The 21,083-nt window shown below is 46.0% G+C and overlaps 1 protein-coding gene across 13 annotated transcripts in view; it reads left to right on the top strand.

Annotated features, from left to right (window-relative positions):
* LRRC7 (leucine rich repeat containing 7) overlaps positions 1-21,083 on the top strand; it is a 189,090-nt gene that overhangs the window by 73,220 nt on the left and 94,787 nt on the right. For 11 of the 13 annotated variants that reach the window (XM_048944844.1, XM_048944843.1, XM_048944845.1 and 8 more), the window contains exon 2: positions 19,592-19,663. The gene's annotated coding sequence lies outside the window, so the exon portion shown is untranslated. Of the gene's footprint in view, positions 1-16,602; positions 16,622-19,591; positions 19,664-20,737; positions 20,893-21,083 lie in introns of those variants that run through there. The other 2 variants (XM_048944846.1, XM_048944848.1) reach the window with 2 other exon arrangements.

The raw sequence follows: 21,083 nt of genomic DNA, 5'->3' as shown, positions 1-21,083 counted from the left end.
GTATGTTACGTTGGGCTTGGTGGCTGAATGAGTGTTTTTTACATATTCTGAGCCCTTCCACCCAAAAATGACAGCTGTACCCCAGCAGCCCTGCCAGCCGTGGGGGAGCAGCGCGGTGCCCTGAGCACCACATGTATGGCACAGGTGGGACACGAGCTGCATCCAGCTGAGCCACTGCTCCCCATGCCCTGCCAGGTGCTCCCCGTGAAGCGGCAGCTTTGTCCTTTTCCTGCTCTCTGCCATTAAAAATAATTGTTTCTAATCTTGAAGATTTTACTCAAGGGACGTTTTACCCCGACGAGATTCTCATGAAAGCTGAACTCTGTGCCTTTGGACTCAGTGGATGAGGGAGGGGGGGAAGGGAACCGAAATTAACGGTGTGATATTTAATATTTAAGCACACTTTAAATGTTGTTTGGTGGACCAATATAATTATTATATAATTTTTTAAAATATAATTAATTACTATTGGAGTAAAGATACCTGCAGCGTTCTTCATAATGGACTTCTTCTGAACTTAACAATCTGTTAAAGCATTTAAACAACTTTAGAAGTAATCCCCAGCCACTGTAATTGTCTCAGCAAGGCTTTATTGATTTTAACAGTTTACAATCATACTTCTAATTCAACTGCTTTTAAAAATATTCTTCCCAGTTTTGGTGGAAGGAAACTTTCTCCCAGGAAGAGTGAAATTGCCATAAAAGCCGTGTTATGAAGTCCTTTGAGTATTCATTTCACTGATTGCACTTGTTAATTGCAGCCTTGCAAGACAGTGGCACATCCCACTCATGTACGGGATTTATTGTAGCTGATGGCTGTCTGGGGAAGAGGCTGGAGATGTGTCAGTAACGTCTGTGGCTCTGTGAAGCTGAGACGTAGAGTTAAGAGGAGTTACAGATGAGAGGGCGTCGCTCAGTGCCCTTCTGACTAACTTCTGGCTTCATCCCTCTGGGCCAAGAGGATGAAGGGAACTCCAGCACTGTGCTGCTCAGCCCAGGGATGGGATTCGGGATTCTTCCGCTATTCCTGTTCGCTTTCCTCTCGAGCCAAATGGATGATGCATCTGATCTGCTGTAAGTCATGATTAATGAAAGACCTACAGCCCAGTTCAGCACATCTGAGCGTTTCTCACTGCTTTAATTGACTTACCCAGCATCCAGCATGACACGCTGCACTTGGATGGGTTCCTTTAGTCCCCGCCCTTTGAACGGTTCTTTTTCTGCTAACATCTCACGTTTGACGTTGAACCTCTTGAAGCTTTATTAGGAAGAAATGAGCTTCCATGAGATCTGAGCCGAGCAGAATGGAGATTTGGATCTGATCCTAATTTGAGAAAGCGCTGTTGTGGCTCATGCTCGGAGACGTGGCTCTCATTAATCAACCCTGCGCAGCCTGGATGGCCAGAGCCTCCTCCTGCAGGACATCTATCAGCTGCAGGGCGTGCAGACAGAGCGGGCTGATGGCTTCATTCTGATTTTCATCATCTATTTTTATTCCAAACACTTATTATTATTACAAACACTGTAATACCCCAAACAAATGTTGCTGTCTGCTGCCCCAGAATCGTTCTGCAGCACCGTGCCCAGGCAGCAGCAGGGACTCCTCTCCTTTCCCCGCACCGTGCGGTTCCCTCCCTGTTCTTAAATGTGCAGAGCAGTTCTGTGCAGATTGCACCCCTTTCATGTTGCTTTATTGCCTCTGATACACACCTGAGCTGTTCCGAATGTGGCAGAGAGAGAATGCTGATCTGTCTGTGGACACTTCAGGTTCCACAGATCTCTGGGATCACAACTTCCACCTCTAAATCCCAATTCTGTGGCGTACTTCATTGCACAATTTCAGTCTATAAAGACTCTGGAGAGTCTTTTACCATTGATCACCTTTTCTCTGCTTTTATTGCATACAAACATTGAGTCTCTGCAAAGATTTCTTGTTGCTGAGATGAACAGCCTTTCCTACTAGAAAGTTCCTTTCTGGTGCTTGATTGGTCTCCTGTCCCTTCCCTGAACTTCATCCATCTTTTTCCATGCTTTTCTTTAATTGTGGGCACGAAGCCCGGAGTTAATAGAACCTCTCTATTCCAATACAGTGTTGCCTTATTTACACTTCCAAGGGCTGCAGGAGTTCATTGCACCACATGATTGCACTGTGATTTCTGTAACCCCTGCCTGCTGAAGCTCGCTGCTTTCTGTGCCAGATTCCTCTGCTGCTCCGGCTCTGCTTGCACTGCTTGTGCTTCTTGTGCACCAACAGGGCAGTGCTTGGGCGCAGTGTAACGTGTGCTCTTTGCTTGTTCCTTCTTGTCCAACCAAGGACAGTCGCTTGCTCCCTTTGTTATTTTCAGCTCAGCTATTTTTAATTCCCTTGCACACAACGATTTCATGCCTTATGTCATTGGAGAAGAGGTGAAGTAACAAAAGGCCGAAGTCTGGGGCTTGGATTCAAACCACACTCCTGTGCTGGCTCTCCATTGACAGCTGGGCTCCTGTTCTAAAGTTTTCTGATGTCAGTTTCAAGTCCACTTGCTGTAATGTCCTGATTTTGTAACGCTCCCCTTTCTCTTTCAAAGGCCTTCCGGCAGCAAATCCAGCGCCTGCTGGTTGCGTTGCATTACCACTGGCACTGTTATCCCTGTACCTGTAATCCCAGCAGAACAAATTTGCCTGGCTAACTCGATGCAGTGTTTTTAATTCACGCGTGTACTGGCGCTTACTTTGTTAAGCCTCCGTAATCCTTCATAAATAATGTTGCCCATTGCTTACTGCATTGTGCTGTGCAGGATCGGTGTCAGGCTGACAGCCTGTAGCTGCTTTTTTCTCTATTACTCACTGGGTTCAGCAGCTGCTCAGTCCGTTCTAATTCTCACCAAGGACCTGATGTATGTCGCATGACAGGTTATCGTAGTTTTGTCTGTAACCAGCTGGTCTGGAGCATGAGGACTGGTGTCAAAGACTCCTGAAGTGTGCAGACAATCTTTGGAGACGTTGCCTTTTGAGAAGGAGGAGAAATGCACAGAGAAGGATGGCCTGTGCTTTCCTGATAGGTCTTTCTGAAATAAACCCTCAGGTTCCTGTAAATTAAGCCGACGTTGGACTGGCCTACAGAGGCAGCAATCTATTCCTTGCTCCGATAAACCATCAGTTTCTTTTACTTCTACATTTGTTCCAACCAGCAGCAGTGAGCACCAGGACAGCCGCGTGGCTGAGCGCCTTGGAGCCGGCTCTGGGCAGCCAGCAGCTCTGCAGGGAGCCACGCTGTGCTGCTCCCCCTGGCCGCTGTGTGCTGAGTGCTGGGTCTGCAGAGCAAGAAAATGCTGTTGTAAGAAAGAAGGAGAAATCCTCCCAGCTGCTCAGTGACTGACAATACTCTGCAGCTCCTGCCGGGCTGTGCTGAGGTGTGCTTTGGTCACAGGGCACCGTTTTCCACGTTTCCCCAGTGTTTGGTGAAAGTGAGAAGGAAATTGATGTGAAGCCGAAGCTCTGGGTTAGTCCACTGGAATGGTAGGCCCCTCTCCTATGGCGGCTGCCCTTTTTTGACATTGCCATAGTGTGGGGAACGTGTTGCACAGAAATGGCTCTGAATTGCAGAGCTGTCATCTGCCCGTCATCCCAAAGGAGGACACACTGGAAACGCATTGCCCTGCGCCTGGGCTCACCACGTGTTTCTGCAGTGCTCTGAGCCTCGCCGTGCTGAGCAGCCGTTCCAGAGACAGAAAGCTCTGCTAATTAAGAAATATGATAGAAACATAATCCCAGAGTAGCTCCAGGGAAAGGGAAATGTGTCCTTTTTACCTTTTCATTTTGTAACCGAGCTGCTGAGAACAAGGGGAGTGGGAAAGAAATTCATTCTCAGGCATTTTGTCTGTTACTGCCATCGTCTTTGCAAAAGAAAGCTCATTGCTGGCATTTCTGTGAGATAAAGAGGGAAGAGATTCCTACAGGAAGCAAAGTAAGAGAGAAAAGGAAGAATTCATTTTATCTTCTCCTGTGTCCAAAGGGAAGAGTAACCTCAGGACAATGCCCCTGGGTAAGGGCTGGGCCTTTGGTTTCCAGATCCTCAGAGATGAATTGGAATAATGAATGATAAATATTTTGGCTACATGGAATCTACATGCGTGGTTTGTCTGCTTTATTTTTATCTTTTTATTCTTTGTTTCAGGCTTTGCTCTTCAGCTTTGTTTAAGCGTTGGTCGAGCTGTTGGTGTGAAGTCGGTTTAAAGTGGCACTCTGGTTATCCAGCCAAGCCCAGCCTACTCCCATCCTGCCTCCATGCCAGGCACTGCCCGTGCTGGGAGGTGCTAAGGGCCTTCCTGGCGTGCTCTGATGGGAGCCTCAAACTCTCACAGAAGTTGATTTTTGTTTCTTTGTTTTACTAAAAAAAAAAAAAAAAGGAATTGCTGTATCCACGTGATAGCATTCATCTAAAAGATCAGATTTCTGTTCTCAGCTTGTAGTACCTCTGAAATTTGAGGAGAATGGGAGGAGAGGGGCAGGATTCTTCACCCCTGTCATGCCTGCATTTTGCTTTCTCTGAGTGCTGGTTCCTCCCCAAGAACAGCTCTGACTGCACCGGGTTCCTTTCTGGGTTGCAGCCTGTTTCATTTCTGCCAGGTGGAGCATAAACCACAGACGTCAGGGGTCCCACGCCATCCTTATCTGCACTCCACGGGTACTGGATAGCATGAGTTAGCTCACAGTGAGCACATCTGTATTAAACAAATACAGCGTGGGACTGTCTGTGCACAACAGAGATAGGGAGCCTGAAGTTGCACAGCGGCTGGGATGCTTTGCAGCTGCCTCAGGTCTGTGTGTGGGCAGCACTGTGCTGGCTGCCCCAGGGCGCAGTGTTGGGCTGGGCAGTGCTGGCATGGCAGTGCAGCTCCGCAGTGCCAGGCAGTGCTGGTTTGGAGGCACGACTCTGCAGGGCCGTCTGGTGCTCTGGCACTGATGGACGGCAGCCCTGTGGCTGCGGGCAGCTCTCTAGGAACCATGCTGGAGGCGGGCGGCCTGGCTGAGAGCTTTCCTAGAAGTCCTTCAGCCTGGCTGAGGACGGGCAGCCCTCGGCAGGTCACCTCTGCCTTTCTCTGTCTCTTGTTCGTGCCCTGTCCTCCTTGATTGGTAACAGGAGCATCCTTTACAGGTCCAGCTAGCATTCAATTATTGCTGGCAGCCGTGAATGTTAAATAACATTAGAAAGCGTCTGAGACAGCGCAGAAATCCAAGTGGTGAAGTAATTCTCCTTTTGGATCTGACCCATAACTTCTAGTCGGTGCCTTGTGATGTGTGTGAGGAGAATGTCAATCGGTTGGAGCAAATGGCTGGTGACAGACACACGTGCACATCCACAGTCCCAAAGTGCTCAGAGTTATGGAGGGCTCTGAAACACTTGTGGATGGCTGCTTTTTGCCGGCCTGTGATGGAAACAAAATGGATCATTAATATTTAACATAGAACTTGATCTTTTTTTTTTTTTTTTTTTTTTTTTGACTGTGAATTGGAATGGAAAAAAAGAGAAATGACTTCTTTTTTACTGCCAGCTGGAGAAGGCTGGCTGGTGCTTTTGTGGGAGAGTTGAGATGTTTGCAGCTTTTTGGATTTGGGCAGGGTGGCAGGGCTGGGAGCGGAGCAGGGCAGCCCAGGAGCTGCGCTCTCAGAAGCTGTGCACTGCCGCTCTGCACTGGGGGAGGCTGCTGAGCGGGGCAGCCGTGCAGACATGCATAGCCAAAGGCAGCTGCTGATGTTCGGTGGGGGTTTTACATCAGTGGATAAAGATGGACTGTGCCAAGTGATAGAATAGTCTGTAATTTCCTTTAGAAATTTGGAGTGTGACACAGGATGCATCACATCTCTGCTGCTTATGCTGGAGGAGAAAATAGGAGCTGGCAGCTGACGGGAGAGCTGGGGACGTGCTGCAGCACTGTGAGTCTGTGCTTATGGCTGTTGATCACGACATAGGTTTGTAATATAGTTTAAATTGATGACAAGTAAATTGCGTATTGGAGTGGCTCTGTGGTGTCTCTCTGCGATTTCCTGTGTGACAGGAAAAAGCCACGGTGGTTTACAGAAGCCCTTTGTGTGATCCAGTGCAGTGCCATTGAGCCGCATCGTTCACTTTGCCTTGAGCGGGGCTGGCACAGCGCGGTGCTGGGGCTCTGCACCCACCTCCCCTCGTACACCACTGCTGGGGGACCTTCAGCACCTGACCTCTGTCACCCTGCTTTCTGGAAACGCAGATCTCCTTCAGTGGGAGAGCTGCTCTCCCAGGGGCTGAAACCCACCAAGTCAGCCCAAAGGCTTGAGAGCTACAAGGTTCCACCTGTTGTGTAAGAGGGCCCATGTCATTCCCATTACTGTCACCTGGAGTTCTGCATAGACATTGCACAGGGGAAAAATCAAGAACTTGGATGTTGTTAATGTCAAAATGAATATGAAGTTATTGATGGCTTTTAATTCTTAAGCAACGGATATTGCTACAAAAATGATTTTTGTTTTCTCCAATGTCTCTCCGGTTACAATGGGACAAATGTTTGTATAAAAATATGAGTACCTTAGCATATAAACATAACAAGGAGTAATAAATATGTACAGTGTGAGTAATACATAAGTATAAATCCAAACACAGAGATTTCATACGATGGTGGGATCACATCCCTGGGGTGTTGTGGAGCCGTGGTGTGTGGCAATGAGGGCTGTGGGCTGTGGGGTCTGAGGGGGCTTTTCCAACCTAAATGACTCCATGTGATGTGGCAATGTTCTAGCCATACTGATGGCCCTGGCTGTTAGCGAGGAGCACGCACTGAATTACAAGTCAATTTTACTCTGTCTTTTAATTAAATGAAAGCTGAATATAAATTCTGACAATTGTTAATCAGCGGTTTGATGAAAAACCAGAAATCAATGTCAGGGGTAGTGGGAAGGTGTCCTGCCAAGTGCTCCCCACTCAGCAGGAGGGGCCCTTGGGTTGGTGCTGGCAGTCCATCAGGGGTGTCTGTGGCATCTCTGGGCTCCCCGAATTTCTCCCTCAGCACCTTGGTTGGTTTGTCAGGAACGTGGGGTTGTTCTGGGTGTCTGTGGGCACTGCTCGAGTGGTTTCAGTGAAGGAAATCCACTCCATCAGGCTGGAAACCCTCAGCGAGGCAGGTCTGCTCAGCAACCTGTGGCTGAGGCACAGCAGTGCAGCGAACCGTGCTGCCCAAGCAGCGCTGCTGGAGCTGGTAGCCCCTGGTCCGGCAGGAGGGATGTCTGCACTGGGAATGTGTCAGCCTGCTGTGTGCGTCCTCTTCATACAGCGTGGGAGCAGAGCGGCCCTCTGGCTGCAGGGATGGGGCTGAGCGGGGCACTGACTGCCCTGGTTACTGCTGTTACAGCACTGAACACCAGCATGGGACAAACCAGCGTGCTTCCAAGTGCCACACATCATGCCCACTTTGAAATAAATACTGGTTTAATTAATTAGTGAAACAATTTCAGTAAAGAAATTCAATCAGGGATGGAGCTGGCTGTGTGCTCAGTGTTTCCCTGATGTCAGCTAAAGGCTCCGGGATGGAAGCCCCGTTGTTTCCATTTGGCTCTCTGTGGTCAGACAGTCCTACAGCACAGAGCAGTACCTGCTGGTGGGGGAACCTCTGTGAGTGATGGAGATGTGGGTGCTGGGGAGCACCTGCTGCACGCTGCCATGTGCTGCAGGGCCAGGAATGAGGGCAGGTCTCCAGGTCTCAGCCACGTGCCTTAGCTGTGAGGTAGCATTTCCCTCCTGCTCTGATTTAAGCTGTTTAGGTGTGCATTGCTTCAATAAATAACCCCCTAATGTGAAAGGATTGATATTTTGTCAATGTGCCAGAGATGAACAGGGCACGAGGATAATTCTATACACGGAGTAAAAAAAAAAGGTAATGCTATTGTGTGATCACAAAGTTAGGTGGCTGATTATTCTGCTAAAGATGCATTCTACTTGAGAGCCTCTGATGAAACTACGGACAGATTGTTTTAGTCATTCCACAGCAAAAACGTGATCTGACAGCTCTGCACTGCAAATCAACTGTATGTTCCTGACCTGTGACCTTCTGACCTGCTGTAGCAGCTGTCGCAAGTCAAGCCCCCAGGGAACCGCGCTGGTCTTGGGGTGGCTGAGGGTGGGCGGCTGGAGGAAGGCCTTGTGTGAATTAGCCATACAGAGGTGGCTGCTCCAATCCCTTTCCTCATCTCCTCTGACCAGAGTGTGCTCAGATACACATGTGCAATCCTATAAACACTGCATCTGCGGTGGCCTTGGATGGAGGTGCTGTGCATGAGGCTGTTCTGTGCGGGATGCTCGTGGAGTCGCTGCATTTACTATTGAGTGAAGCCAGCAGGGAGGGATGCTGGCATTTCTGGGGCAGCCAATATTGGAGTCAAAATCTAATGGGCTGAACTGGAGGAATAAATCTGTGCTTGGTTTGCTTCCAGCACAGGTTCCCATAGGGATTATGTGAATGTGTGAATATGGCTGCCTGAACGTGTCTGCTTCTGTGTCCGTTTTTGTTTGCTGTGTTTGAGGAGAGAAAGAGGCTGCGGTGCATCAGAAGGACAGTGCTGCTGTAGGCAGGGAGGCCCTGGGCCTGGGGCTGAGTTGGCCCCTTCCTACACGAGTCCACAGGTCGTCCCCATAGGGGAGGCCCTGAGTTGCAGATCCATATTTGCATCTTGCTACAGACAGGGCCAGTGGAATAGAAGTGCAAACACATTCCAGAGCTGTCATTAGGAAGTCACAAAAGTGCCATTTATTCATTGTTTCTCTGGGCAGCACCATACAAAATTTGGGGTTAAAACAGGAGTCAAGTGATTTCATGTACCCTAAGCACGGCTGGTTAATCAGCCCTGTTCAGGATAGTTACCTTCATCTTTGGAGTACCCAAGAAAGGAAGATCTTGTTAAACATCTTTTATCATAGATTTCTCTCTATGCTTTTTAAACCTGAGCTGTTAGCTCTAGCTCCATACACGGGTGGTTTCATATGGTTTCAATAGCACATAGGAGGGCTTGCTAGCAGAAGCAATGGAGCGCTGTTAATCTTGGAGAGATAGATTGCCTGTGTCAGAAGGAACATCTGCACAACGGGAGGAAAAAAATGTATGCACTTTGGAAATGGGAGCTAATGAAGTGAAATTAGGAGACCAAAACATGAGCGATAGCCCAGAATTCCAGTGGGAGCCCCAGCCTTTGGCACGGGGATGAGCGCTGCCCTGCTGTGTGCTGCTTGTGGCTGCTGGCCTGGGCTGAGCATCGTGGAGAGCTGCTGGCCTGGGAGCAGTGAGCAGGCTGCCCTCAGCAGAGGTGCTTTAGCTGTTAACACTTGGTTGCTTTCTAGCAAACAACAGCAACAACAAAAGAGCAGAAAAAAGGGTAAAGGAGTAATTGTCTAGCTGGGGCTTGAGCTCTGCGCTTTTCCCTTTCTTTCACCTCGGTGGTGTTTGTTGTTACGGTTTTCTACAGACAGTACAATTTTTAATGAAGGATCCCACCACAGAATAAACTCTTGGGAGCATTTGGAGGTGAAAACAAAACGTGGCATGCTGATAGGCCAACAGGAGAAACCTAAAACGCACGTACTACAGCGACTTGGGCTTCTTATAGCACTGTAGGTGCTTTCTCTTTTTATTTCCTCCCTGTGTGAAGTAAAATCCTGCCTGGGTGGGGAATAACGAGGCCAGCTGCTCCCCTGCCCCACTGCTGCTCTCAGCCTGTGTGCTGCAGGGGTTGTGGCTGGGCAGCACTCCTGGACCAGAGAGCATCCTGAGTAGAGTAAGTTCTTGGATTCCTGAGTAGAGCACGAAAGCTAAAGTCATGGCTGACGTGTTCTATCTGCTGCTAAAACCTGAGAATTCCTTTGTGGCTCTGTTGTTAGTACAGTAAATAGGAGTAGGCAGAATTCCTGCTAGCAGGCTGCCAAGTGTTTATCTGCAGTTTCCCTGTATGTTTCCATGAGCTTCAGAGGAACTTAATTATGGTTCCAAACCCATTTAGTCATCAGTTCCTTTCGTTTTCTTATTACTTCCTTCTCTTTATCTGTTCTTTTTTTTTTTTTTAATTAAAAAAAGCATAGGATAAAGTGCACTCCTGTGCCATAAGTACTACCAACACAGTTACCTTTATACCTTGCTGCAGCAATCGGAACTGTAATTTATTTTACTTTAGAATTAAAGAAATGGGAAAACAACTCCCCAGATGTGCTGTTATTAATCTGAACATTGTGAAGCACAAAGCTGGAACCAAATGCTGGGTAACAGATGTTGGAAAAGCTCAGCTGTGCCCTGTGTCAAGGCCTGGCCGTGCTCGAGTCTCAATGCTACTGATGGTGCTGATCCCTTCAGTGATCTATGGATCACTAATGTGGGGAGGTGATGCAATTAGGGATGTGGATGTTTGTTGTTGGAAAGTGGATGTTAGCAATGCTTTGGGGCAGAACTTGTCAGAGTGAAAACCAAAGCCTGAGGAAGATGCGTGACACGTGGAGGTGAAGCGGCGGCTTGCTGTTGCTGGTCGTGTTGGGATCTCCTCTGTTAATTGGGAGTGGGTTTGGGAAGCTCTGTGGGCCTTCTGGGAGGTCTTACCTGTGTCACAGTGCTGGCTGCTGACCCTCATTCCTTCAGCAGAACTTTGGAAATGCAAGGCGGGCCGAGTGCTGTTTTATTATAGGAGCAGGCAGTTTTTCAGGTTAACTTTGACGTATTCGCCGTTGCCACAGAAGCTTTATTTGGGGCACCTCTTACCCTTTGAAATAACCAGTCATCATTTCTTTGGTTTTACATCGCCATCCTTACGCATCATCGGCTGTCATGTAAAAGATTTCATTTCCACGGTATCTGCTTTTCAGGAAATATCCCAGTATAACTTTGTTTGATTTCCCACGTGTTCTAAAATTTACTGATGAAAGTTATGATGCCATAAAAGTGGCAAAATGGCTTTAAAAATCTTTTTGTCAATAATGTGGAATGTATTTTCCTGGCTCCCATGCCCTGCCTTGAGCCACTGCTCAGATCCGCAGCCTGGATGTGCCTTTCATGCACACTTCTTCCCTTTCCTGTGCCCTTCTGATCGGACTGTTAAGCAGTCATCTCTCACCTAGAGAAAATGCTAACTCATTTCTCTCTATCCACTTTTCTCTCATTCCTCTACTTTTCCATTAGCTCTCCTAGAGATACAGGCACTTTTTTTCTCATCATTTCTCCTCTATCATTTCGATGTGAATCACAGCATGGCCTGGGTTGCAAAGGAGCACAACGCTCATCAGTTCCAACCCCCTGCTGTGTGCAGGTCGCCAACCAGCAGCCCAGGCTGCCCAGAGCCACATCCAGCCTGGCCTTGAATGCCTGCAGGGATGGGGCATCCACAGCCTCCTTGGGCAGCCTGTGCCAGTGCCTCACCACCCTCTGGGTGAAGCTAGTCAGAACTGGATAGGATCTCCTCCATCTCCACTTTTTGCAGTAATTTTCTCTCACATGAGTTGAGAACTAGCTTAGCTGCTAATGTTTGGAGGAAGCTTTTTTTTTCTTCATTTCCCTCCTGACTGCTGAAGAAAAATGCAATGTTCCACTTTTCCCGTTTCTTGAGCCCCTTTCATTCTTTCTTCAATGTTTTCCATGAGCGATTCCCAACTCTTTTCAGGTCAAGTTCTGCTGCTGCCATTTCCTCCTCCCTGTGAGCTGATGGGAAGTGAAACAGTGGAGAGCTTTGCGCAGTTTCAAACAGCAGGAATCTCTGCCTGGCAGTAAAGATGTGTGCACAGAGCTGGGCCTGCAGTGTCCTCTGCAAGAGCTTTATTTCTCCTGGGCTGCTCGTAGCTGCAGTCTCCATAATGCACTGCTCCTGGGGCAGCAGCAAGGGCTGCCTTCCATGCCCAAAGCAAAGAATGGATCGTGATGTAGCTTCTCTCTGCTCCCCAGGCACTGATCCATCTGCTGTTACTTTCATCTGTATGGCGGGCAGTTGTCCTGTTGTAGGCTACTTTTCTGTCCTTCACAGCATTGTTTCTTAAGACCTTCTGTCTTTTTTTATCGTCGTATGCATTTGGGAAGTATTTCCTCCCATTTCTGCTTGGATTCAGTGTCCCTGGTCATTTGCTTTTGACATTAGACACTTGCATGTACTCCCTGTTCATGCCTGTGCTGACTCAGGCACGATTTTTCTTCCTCAAACTTCATTTGACCTTCTTTTGCCCCATCAATGCCACAAACAAATCTTCTAGCATAGTTCCATTCAAACATAGCTCTTAACATTTATTTTTCCACTCTCACTTGTAGTAATCATCTCTGTATTTTATACTTATTATTATTATTATTTAGCTGTAATGTTGAGAACCAAACATTATCTACGTTGTTTGCTCTTGGTTGACTTCTTTCCCTTACACATCTCAGTGATTCCATAAGCCCATTAATACTTTGCTTCGTACACCGCTTTGTTACAAGGCTCTAAGGAAAAATCACTCCTCTTGATTTCTCTTTCGTGCTGGCCTCGTGCACAGGGTACAGGCAGGGTGTTATCTTGTGCAGATTTTGGCCAGCCATGCTGTGACTCTGCAGCTCTGTTCTGCTGTTCTGTCCTTTGCACACAGAGCGCTCTGCTCTCCCCGCACTGCTGTGCCACATCTCACTGCTCAGCATCTGAGCTCTGTCTCTGTGCCCTTCCCACCTTCTTAGCAGCTCGGTAGTTCCTGAGTAGACACCAAGGGCCATATCTTCAAACTGGACGTTAACCTCTATCTATAAAACACACATTTACCTCTACTGAGAGACACTTTTATGTGCAAGCTGGGTAATTAAAAATTTAATCACCCTTTCCCAAGTGAAAACAGTATTTTCCGCACAGAAATAGAAGGAAAGTTTACAGGCTTCATTCCAGAGAATTATTTGCTTGCTCAATAGAGACTGAAACGACTTGTTTGCCTTAAAAACAACAAAATGAAAAATCCTTAACAAATACACTTTCCAACCAGGAAAGGAGCCAAGCAAATCGCTGACCCGCAGAGCTGACCCTGTTTTATCCACTGGCGCACGGACCTGTCTAGCATTCGATGGGCATGTTCCAGCTGAGACATCTTTTATTTCTGCAGAAATTATGAGCTGCTTTTACGCTCTCAGAATCAGAATTGGATGATGTGAATTGCTGGAAACATCAGTGGTACAACCTCCCCGTTTACTGATCTGCTCATGAAAGATGTGTGTGGATTTGGGTGAATGGGAGTGATTCCAGGACTGGCACAATGGGCTGTGTCTCTCCTGGGGACTTGAGAGCAGCATAACTGGACTCAATCATCCTCTGTGGGTCCCTTCCAAGTCGAGATATTCTATGATTGCGTGATTCTCTTGTTTCTTGATAGCTCATGGCAATATGAATCAGCTGGACGTATCGATAAAACCGATCCATGTTGAATCTTCATTCATTAATTTCAAGCAATGGTATGATGAGCCTTCAAAGGTGTGGAAGTTTTGCTTCAGCAGTGGCAGCACTGTTTTGTGCATAGATTGCACATAAAACTGGCACTGACCTGACACTTGTGAAGGATCTGTCTGGATAAAAGCAGCTTCACCATATTGTCTCAAGTTGCAGAAATACATCCAGTGGATGAAGCCAGGCATAGTGGCCTATGAAACAGCCAGTTTTCAATTATCCCACACATTCCCTGCAGTTTCTGTGACCAACAGCAAGGACAGCAGAAGCTTTGTTTTCCTCTAAAGTATATTTCAGCCTGGGGGTGAACAATATCTCCAGTTCCTCGTGCTGTTGGCAGCGTCCCCGGTCTCTGAAGGTGCCACCATGTTCACCCAACTGGTGGTCCTAAGCTCAGCCTCCATTAAGGACAGCAACTCCTACACTTGAGAAAGCCTTTTGTGAAATTCCTTTTTGTCACCACAGAGCTGTTTTGGAAGCCAGCTGAAAAAATGGAACATATACAGCTACAGGAAAAGTGTGCCCTGGAGGATTTTCCTACCGAGAAGAAAGGCTGCAAGGGCCTGTTGAGCCAGCTCTGCGAATGATTTACCACGTTGTGGATGACAGAATATAGCCCAGAATCATGCATAGATCATTGGTTACATTCTTTTTTCTTCTTTTTTACAAAACCACCTTCTATGGCTTCAGAAGATGATGGATGTTTTCATGTCCTTGTGTAATTCAGACATGTGTGAAAATTAATTTAGAATCATGCTCTGACATTTTAGACCCCATTACAAATGCTTGTGGTTGCTCTAACTTTGTTGGTGCTCGTGTGTGTCAGTGCACCATTACCTGTTATTTGTCTTAAGAAGGAGCTCAAGTTTTATGGAATTTTACCTTTCTGGGTTTTGTGGGTTATTGTTTTTCTTTTTTTAATAATCATTCTTATTGCATAAGAAAATCTACCAAAAGCGTGACATGGCAAGGGGTGTAAGAGCAGGAAAATAAGTGCTTCTGTGCTTTTGTGATGCAGGAGGTGCCAGCTCAGATCCTTCTCAAGGAGCAGAGCTGTGGTGAATGGGCTGGGGAGAGGAGCCGGCTTCCCATCCTCCCTTTATGCCTATGTTGGGCTTGTTTGCATTCACTGACAATAAACTCATGCTGGTATGGTTCATATGAAATGTACGTGTGGATGGATTACTTAAGGTGATTCTGATTTCCCACTGCTAACTGCCATGAATTAGCCTCAGGAAGATGAGATTGTGCTGGAGGTTCCTGCAATCCACTCCAGTCGTGGGCTGACTGCTCTGAAGGCTCCCAGGAGGTTCCAGCTCAGCCAGCTGTTGGCAGGCATTTCAGTGCCTCAAGGTAAGGCCAAGTGGTCAGAAGGGCCTGGAGCCCCCAAGCTCTCTGCTGGTACCTTGGGATCACATGTGGGGACAGAAGGAAAGAAAGCTCTTCAGTGGCCTCACGGTGCCACTAAAGACAAGGGTTGCAAAGTAGAGAAATACAGGAGAGAACCTTTAAAGCAGAGTGACTGTATAAGCATCCCTACTGCAGAAAAAGCTTCTGTTGACCAACAGGACATTCAACAGGAAGTATGTTTCCATAGCAGAGCAGGCTTTGCTACCGCTGAGCCTCGATACTTATTTTCTGAATCTTAGCCCAGTGAAGAGTGGGACAAAATGAGGAGCATGGTTTCATTTGCTCAATTTACAGTTTTATTTTGTTTAGCAGCTTCTACTTGAAACCTTAGAAAAGAATATTTTAAGACTTCTCTTTTTCTTTTTTTCATGTGACAATGAAAACTGTTCATCTGAAAGAAAAGGATTGGTTCTGCTCAACTGCAATTCCTCGATTGTTTTCAGATCAATTCCAATCTGTGTGTGATGTACTTCATTTCCAAACTCATTGTGTAAAATACTGCAGGTGAACTTTCTGCTAACAGAAGGCAGCAGCTTCTGCTTTTAAGGGCTAAGCTAGATTTTTCTCTTAGGTTTGAATCCTCATTAGGCTCTTCCTTACAGATGCATCTTTTTTTTTTATTTTTTTATTATATTAGATGGTATATTAAACAAATATTTTCTCTTGTACACCAGATAGCAGAGTTTGGTGGTGCTTCATGCTGTGCTGTTTCTATGATCGTCTGAGATGCTCTGCTTCAGTTCCTCACATTTTGATATCTGAAAGTGTGACATATTAATTTTGATAATGACTTCCCAACAGCTTGTATTTGGTTACTAGGAAGGCAGAGGCTCACAGTGCTGTGCTGGTTTTCCATCCCCATTGTATTACATCATACACAATGTGTCGCCCGTTGAAAAGTTGCAATACCTAAAATAGAGCATTCATTGCTGGTGCTTACAGGAAGTGCCGTTCTCTAATGAGCTTGGCTGTCCTTGGGAAAGTTCTGTTCCTAAAACAGCAGTGAGAGAATGAAAAAGGGCTTTGCTGCTTCCTAAAGCCCTATTCAAACTTTCTTACTTTCTGCAAATGTAAGACAAACGGCTTTCTGCGAGTGCGCTGCCTGTAACCAGTGCAGTGTGTTAATAAGAACGAGGGCAGCTGTCAGTTTCCCCTGCTTTGTGCCACTGCTCTGGGATTTGCAAGTTGTGAACAAACTGTATCCAGCAATGGATAGAAGTCTTTCATGATCATTAGTAATCCACTTACATGTTGTAAGTAGTTGAGTGTGTAAGAATGAGGCCCTGCCACATTGACAAAGCTGATCCAATTTATGATGCTCTCCAGTGGTAACCATCTATATTTATCACTTAATCCATAAGAGACGTTTTTATGGTACGAAACAAGTTGTCTGTGCATTGGAAACCATTGTGCTTGCAGCAGTGATGTGTGAACAAGCTGCCCTTACATCCTGACTGGGAAGGGTGCAGCGTCACAGGGAAATACGTCTCACAGCCTGGTTCACTTTTCATTTTAAGGGCTGTAAATCAATGCGAGGCATTAGAAAGCAAACAGTTCATTCTGGAGAAAGAATGGCTTTAAGCGGCCCTTTGGAGCAGCTGGCTGTAGGAGGTACCTGTTTTCGTGAGAACCTGATTGCTGGGCACTGTGCTCCCAGGTGGAACCTGCCTCCAGGAACGGCGCGTTCTGAAGAGGGGAAGAGAACGCTGGGATGATTTTCTCCACATTTACGTTTATGATATCCAGAGGATACCTCAGCTCTTCCTGAAGGTTTTGAATGAAAAGCGGTGAGGTGTCAGCCAGGAGCAGGCTCTGCTGGGCAGGAGCAATGGGAGCTGTGTGTGGGAAGGAATCCTGTGTGTCTCAGGTACAGATGAGGGTACAGATACCTGCTGAAGTACCGTTGCCACTCACAGGAACGAGTTCTCAGTCGTTCATCTCACTGTACCACTTCAGCAAATACATGTATTAGACTCTTACTGTTTCTTGTTTCCTGCTTAATCCTTTTCTTTATTAAAATGTAATGAAAAGTCAAATTTAAAAGAGAATGACTTTGTTCATTAGCTGTGTACAGCGTGTTTGCTTTTTTGGAGACTGAATTTCTGTGGGTAGACCTGTTGCTCTCTGGCTGATAGGCAGAACAGCATCAGTACGTGTAAGGAAGGATGCTGAGAGGTTCCCAGGTTAGCTGTGCAGTGTTAGCTGGCGATGTGGGCTAGGCAGGCCCTTACCTGATACTTATTTGTAGCCTTTTTTTTTTGTCTCTCAATTTGTTTCATAACTATCAGAGCAACATCTGAAGGTCAGTGAAAAGTCGCTTGCCTATGGTAAATGGCGCTGGGTTGGTGGTTGCACTTGGTGATCTCAGAGCTCAGTGATTCCTAGTGGGGAAATACTGGTGGGCCATGGGCAGCTGGACTGCGTGATTTCTGAGGTCTTCTCCAACCATGGTGATTCGATGACTCTATGGCTGAACATTACTGTGATAGTTTGGAACATTCTGACGCTTTGGCAATCTTGTGCAGAATGTGGAACTTTGGCAGTGACTCTGAAATGAGCGATTTTCTTGCCGTGCTCATGGAAAGCAATTAATGACTGCGTGGCCTATGGAGCTCCTGCACACTTGTAGCTCCAGCATGCTTCCTTACACATTGCTCTGGTTGTCACAGGGCTTCTGCTCCAGAGAGAGCAATATCATGCAATTAGAGAATGATCATTTTATATGCACGAAAAACAAGTGAAATTAAGGTGGTGAGGCCAACTATTTCAGGCATTTCTTGTCTTCAAAATATATGATTTTCCAGCTTATTTTTAAACAGTTTTTTTGCAGGGGACCTGATAGAAGGCCATTGTGCTGAACACAATGGGGAAATAACGAAGGAGGCTAGCCAAGAGCAATAGGCTGGTTTTCAAAGGCTTGCAAGTATTATTGTTACTGGGCCTATAAATATTGTTTAAAAGCCTTTTAGAAGACAGTTTTCCCCTAGGGGTGCTGTACAAAGCAACAGTGTTCTGTAGTAGAATGTCCTTAATACAAGGCTTTTAGATATTGGTACTTTCCTTAATGTCTTTATTCTAAAAATACTGAATAAGAACATTTCTGATGTGTCCTTTTCTTCCCCTCTGAGATATCTTCTTGTCCTGGATCACGCCTAGCTGTGGATGTGGGTGGCTGGTACTGGCTATCTGTGTGCCATGCAGCTGCCAAGGGATGAGATTAAATTGTGCTAGTCTGTAAACGAACAGGCTTCATTATTTAGTGAGTAGCTCCATTCATGGGGAGGTTTCTGTATTTTTCTCATTAGAGAAAATCCATCTGCATTTTCAGTATCAGGCTGTCTGGACTTGGTTCGTGCCTGCTTAGACACCTTCTCCTTCCCACATGCATCCTTTTTTTCTCCAAGCTGTGTGCTGAGCACCCTGCAACTCTCTGGGGAGCTGTGCTGGAGCCACAGCCCGCCTCAGGCATCCTCCTGCCTGGGGGTTTGGTTGCCTGGAAACTGCAGCTGGGCAAATGGGGAATTTCAGTTCTGGAGGAAATTTTCTTTGGAACAAAGACTGTGGAATTTCTTCCAGAATCACTGGATTCTTTGAGTGAGAAGTGGGCCTTTGAGAAATGGTCAGTTGAGCCGTTTCATTCTGATATAATCCAAATGTTTGCCTTTGAGTTTGTTAGGGGATATAGAAGGTTTAAGTGAAAAGTTATTTTGATAGAAAGTTTCAGTTGAATCTTCTTTAGTTTATCAAAACACTTTCACAACTTGGAGAACGAATATCTTGTAAGAACAGGTTTGTATGACAAACTTGTGGTTCCTCCTTCATGACTGAGCCAGCCCAGTGTGTTTTTAATTCTTGCCCATCATTTGTTCAGCTGAGCAGCACGGCTGTGCTTCTTTCCTCTTTTTCAGCATCAGAAAAGTATGGAAGTGGCACTGAGGGATGTGGTCAGTGGGCACGGTGCTGTGGGTTGGGTTGGCCTTGGGGATCTTAGAGGGCTTTTCCAAACTCTATTGAGCTCAAGGTGGACCTGGGGTAAGAGAGATTTTGTTTTACCTTGAGCTTCTGATCTGCTTACAGCGTGGAGTGAGGAGGAGTGACACAGAGTTTGGCAATGCTTTTGTATTCTGCTGGCTCTGATATTAAATAGTAATGAAAAGTCTATTTGGAGTTCCTGAAAGTTAATTCTGGAGAACTTTGCGTAAGATGCAGAATGCCTCCTGGTCCCCTTCCTGAGACAGGCAGTTTCGTTCTGAATTGCCTTCTAGGCTCATCTGTTTATAGTGGTTTTCTGTTATTTTTCTATTTCTATTGCATTACTAGAAGGATGTCAATACAATTTACCTTTCGGGGTCAAATATCTATTGTAATAACTTCTATTCATTGTGACCCATGGTAAGTTTCAAGATATCAGAGCAGGCCTTGTGTAAGGATAAATTTGATTTCATAGCAGGGCTGTGGCTGTGTTAGCTGATGGGCAGCTGGAAGCTCCCACTTTGGAGGCACGACTTTGCCCTTCTCCTTTTCATTTTTCAGTCACTTTCATTTCACTTCATGCATTTTGAAGTTAACTGGTTAAGCTGGGCTTATATTAAGTGTAGAAAGTGTAAATTAAAAGATAGGCGGCTTGGAGCATAAGCACTGCTGTAATGACTTCATTCAAAGCAGTGCTCTCAAAGGAAGAGCTGACCTACTTGCTTTACACTGGGCCCTCGTTGACCATACTTAATTAAAGTTCACTCTTTCTTCTCCCATTTAAGGAACCTGCAACGTGAAAAACTGATGTGAGTCAAAATGGTCACCACCTAGAAGTCTGCAGCGACGAGTGACAAGTAAGTAGATGCTCAGTTTCTTCTCCTTGATAAATATTAATGTTCTTGTAATCAGAGTTGTTTAATGGATACACATGCATGGTCTGATTCTGAAAGGGTGCCAAGCAGCAGGCACTAGATTTTCATCCCAGTGCCTGAACAAAAAGGGGGAAAAGAATCATTTGAATGGATTAACTGACAATACAGTGTGGAGAGAGCTAAATTGCAAGTTCTTTGACACTCCCCCGTTCATTTTAAAACAAGCGTTGCTTTTAGTTATTTCAGCTGAAATCTGCTGAAACAAATGGTGCTGGTACAGATGTACACAGAGCAGCTGAAGGCAGCTCCCAGCTCCACAGGCATCTGAGGGCTCAGGGGTTGGGGTTTGCTCCCTTCACGAGACAGAAATTCGAGTCTTACAGACAGAAAATGTACTGGAGCAGCTGCAAAATGTCAGTGCAATCTTACCTATGAATGAATTGTTTCCATCTTGGAATTGAAGGTTTTGTGTCATTTAATAAGCTGTAAATCCACTTGAAAAGGTTATATTGCAATTAATTAAAATAAAAGCAAACAATGATAGCAATATCGATGTTTCCAAAGGGTTTGCTGTATTTTTGTTGTTAATGGCATTTTGAACAGAAGGAAAAGAGGTTGTTTGCAAGGCAGGCACTCAAATAGAAGTGAGTAAGTACAAAAGGAAGAGTGAGCAACAAGCAGCTCTATTGGAACAATCTCTATATTATATATGCTAGGATTGTATCAGTGAAAAAGGTGATTGTTTGCAAAAAGTTCAAAGCTGTTCCAAACAAATACTTTGCTCTGGGGCAGAATGAAGGTCTCTACTGAGTCATGCTTTATCCAAGTGCTATCGTTGTATTAGTACATCTGCCAAGTTGCTCTGGCTTCTAGGAGTTTTGATTTAAATGATTACAGGATGTACACAGTTTGTTAGAAATATATGCTATGTACTATATATATACTGTAATTGAAAACAAAGCCAAATTGCAATAGCATATGTAGCTGAAATGCTAAGTCAGGACTTAAAGCAGAGATGGAGCACCTGGAGGAAGGCAGGCCAGCCCAGGCTCAGGTGCATGCAATGCAATGCAATGCAGTGCAATGCAATGCACCTGAATGACTGGAAGTTCTGGAGCCAGATCCATCCCTTCCCAGCCCTCATTCAAGGGTTGGCAGTGGAGGTGGGGGTGTCTCACTGGAGATCCCTGCATACCTGAGGCCTTTCAGGGGTAAGTGGATTCTTTCTTTTGTTTCTGCATCCACAGCTGCTGCATTTGAGCACTCACTGCAACCTAGGACTTTGCTACTGTGCTGCCATGCTGTGCTTTTCATCACATTACAGTCTATTAAGTGTTTAATACATATCCATGTTTACTTTCTGTATGGTTGCAGATTACATTTTGCTTGATTTCAGTTAACT

The sequence above is a fragment of the Lagopus muta genome, chromosome 5 (assembly GCF_023343835.1).
Source record: "Lagopus muta isolate bLagMut1 chromosome 5, bLagMut1 primary, whole genome shotgun sequence".
Classification (NCBI taxonomy): Eukaryota; Metazoa; Chordata; class Aves; order Galliformes; family Phasianidae; genus Lagopus; species Lagopus muta.
The sequence above is the reverse complement of the archived record's forward strand: the minus strand, read 5'-3'. Positions and strand labels throughout refer to the sequence as shown.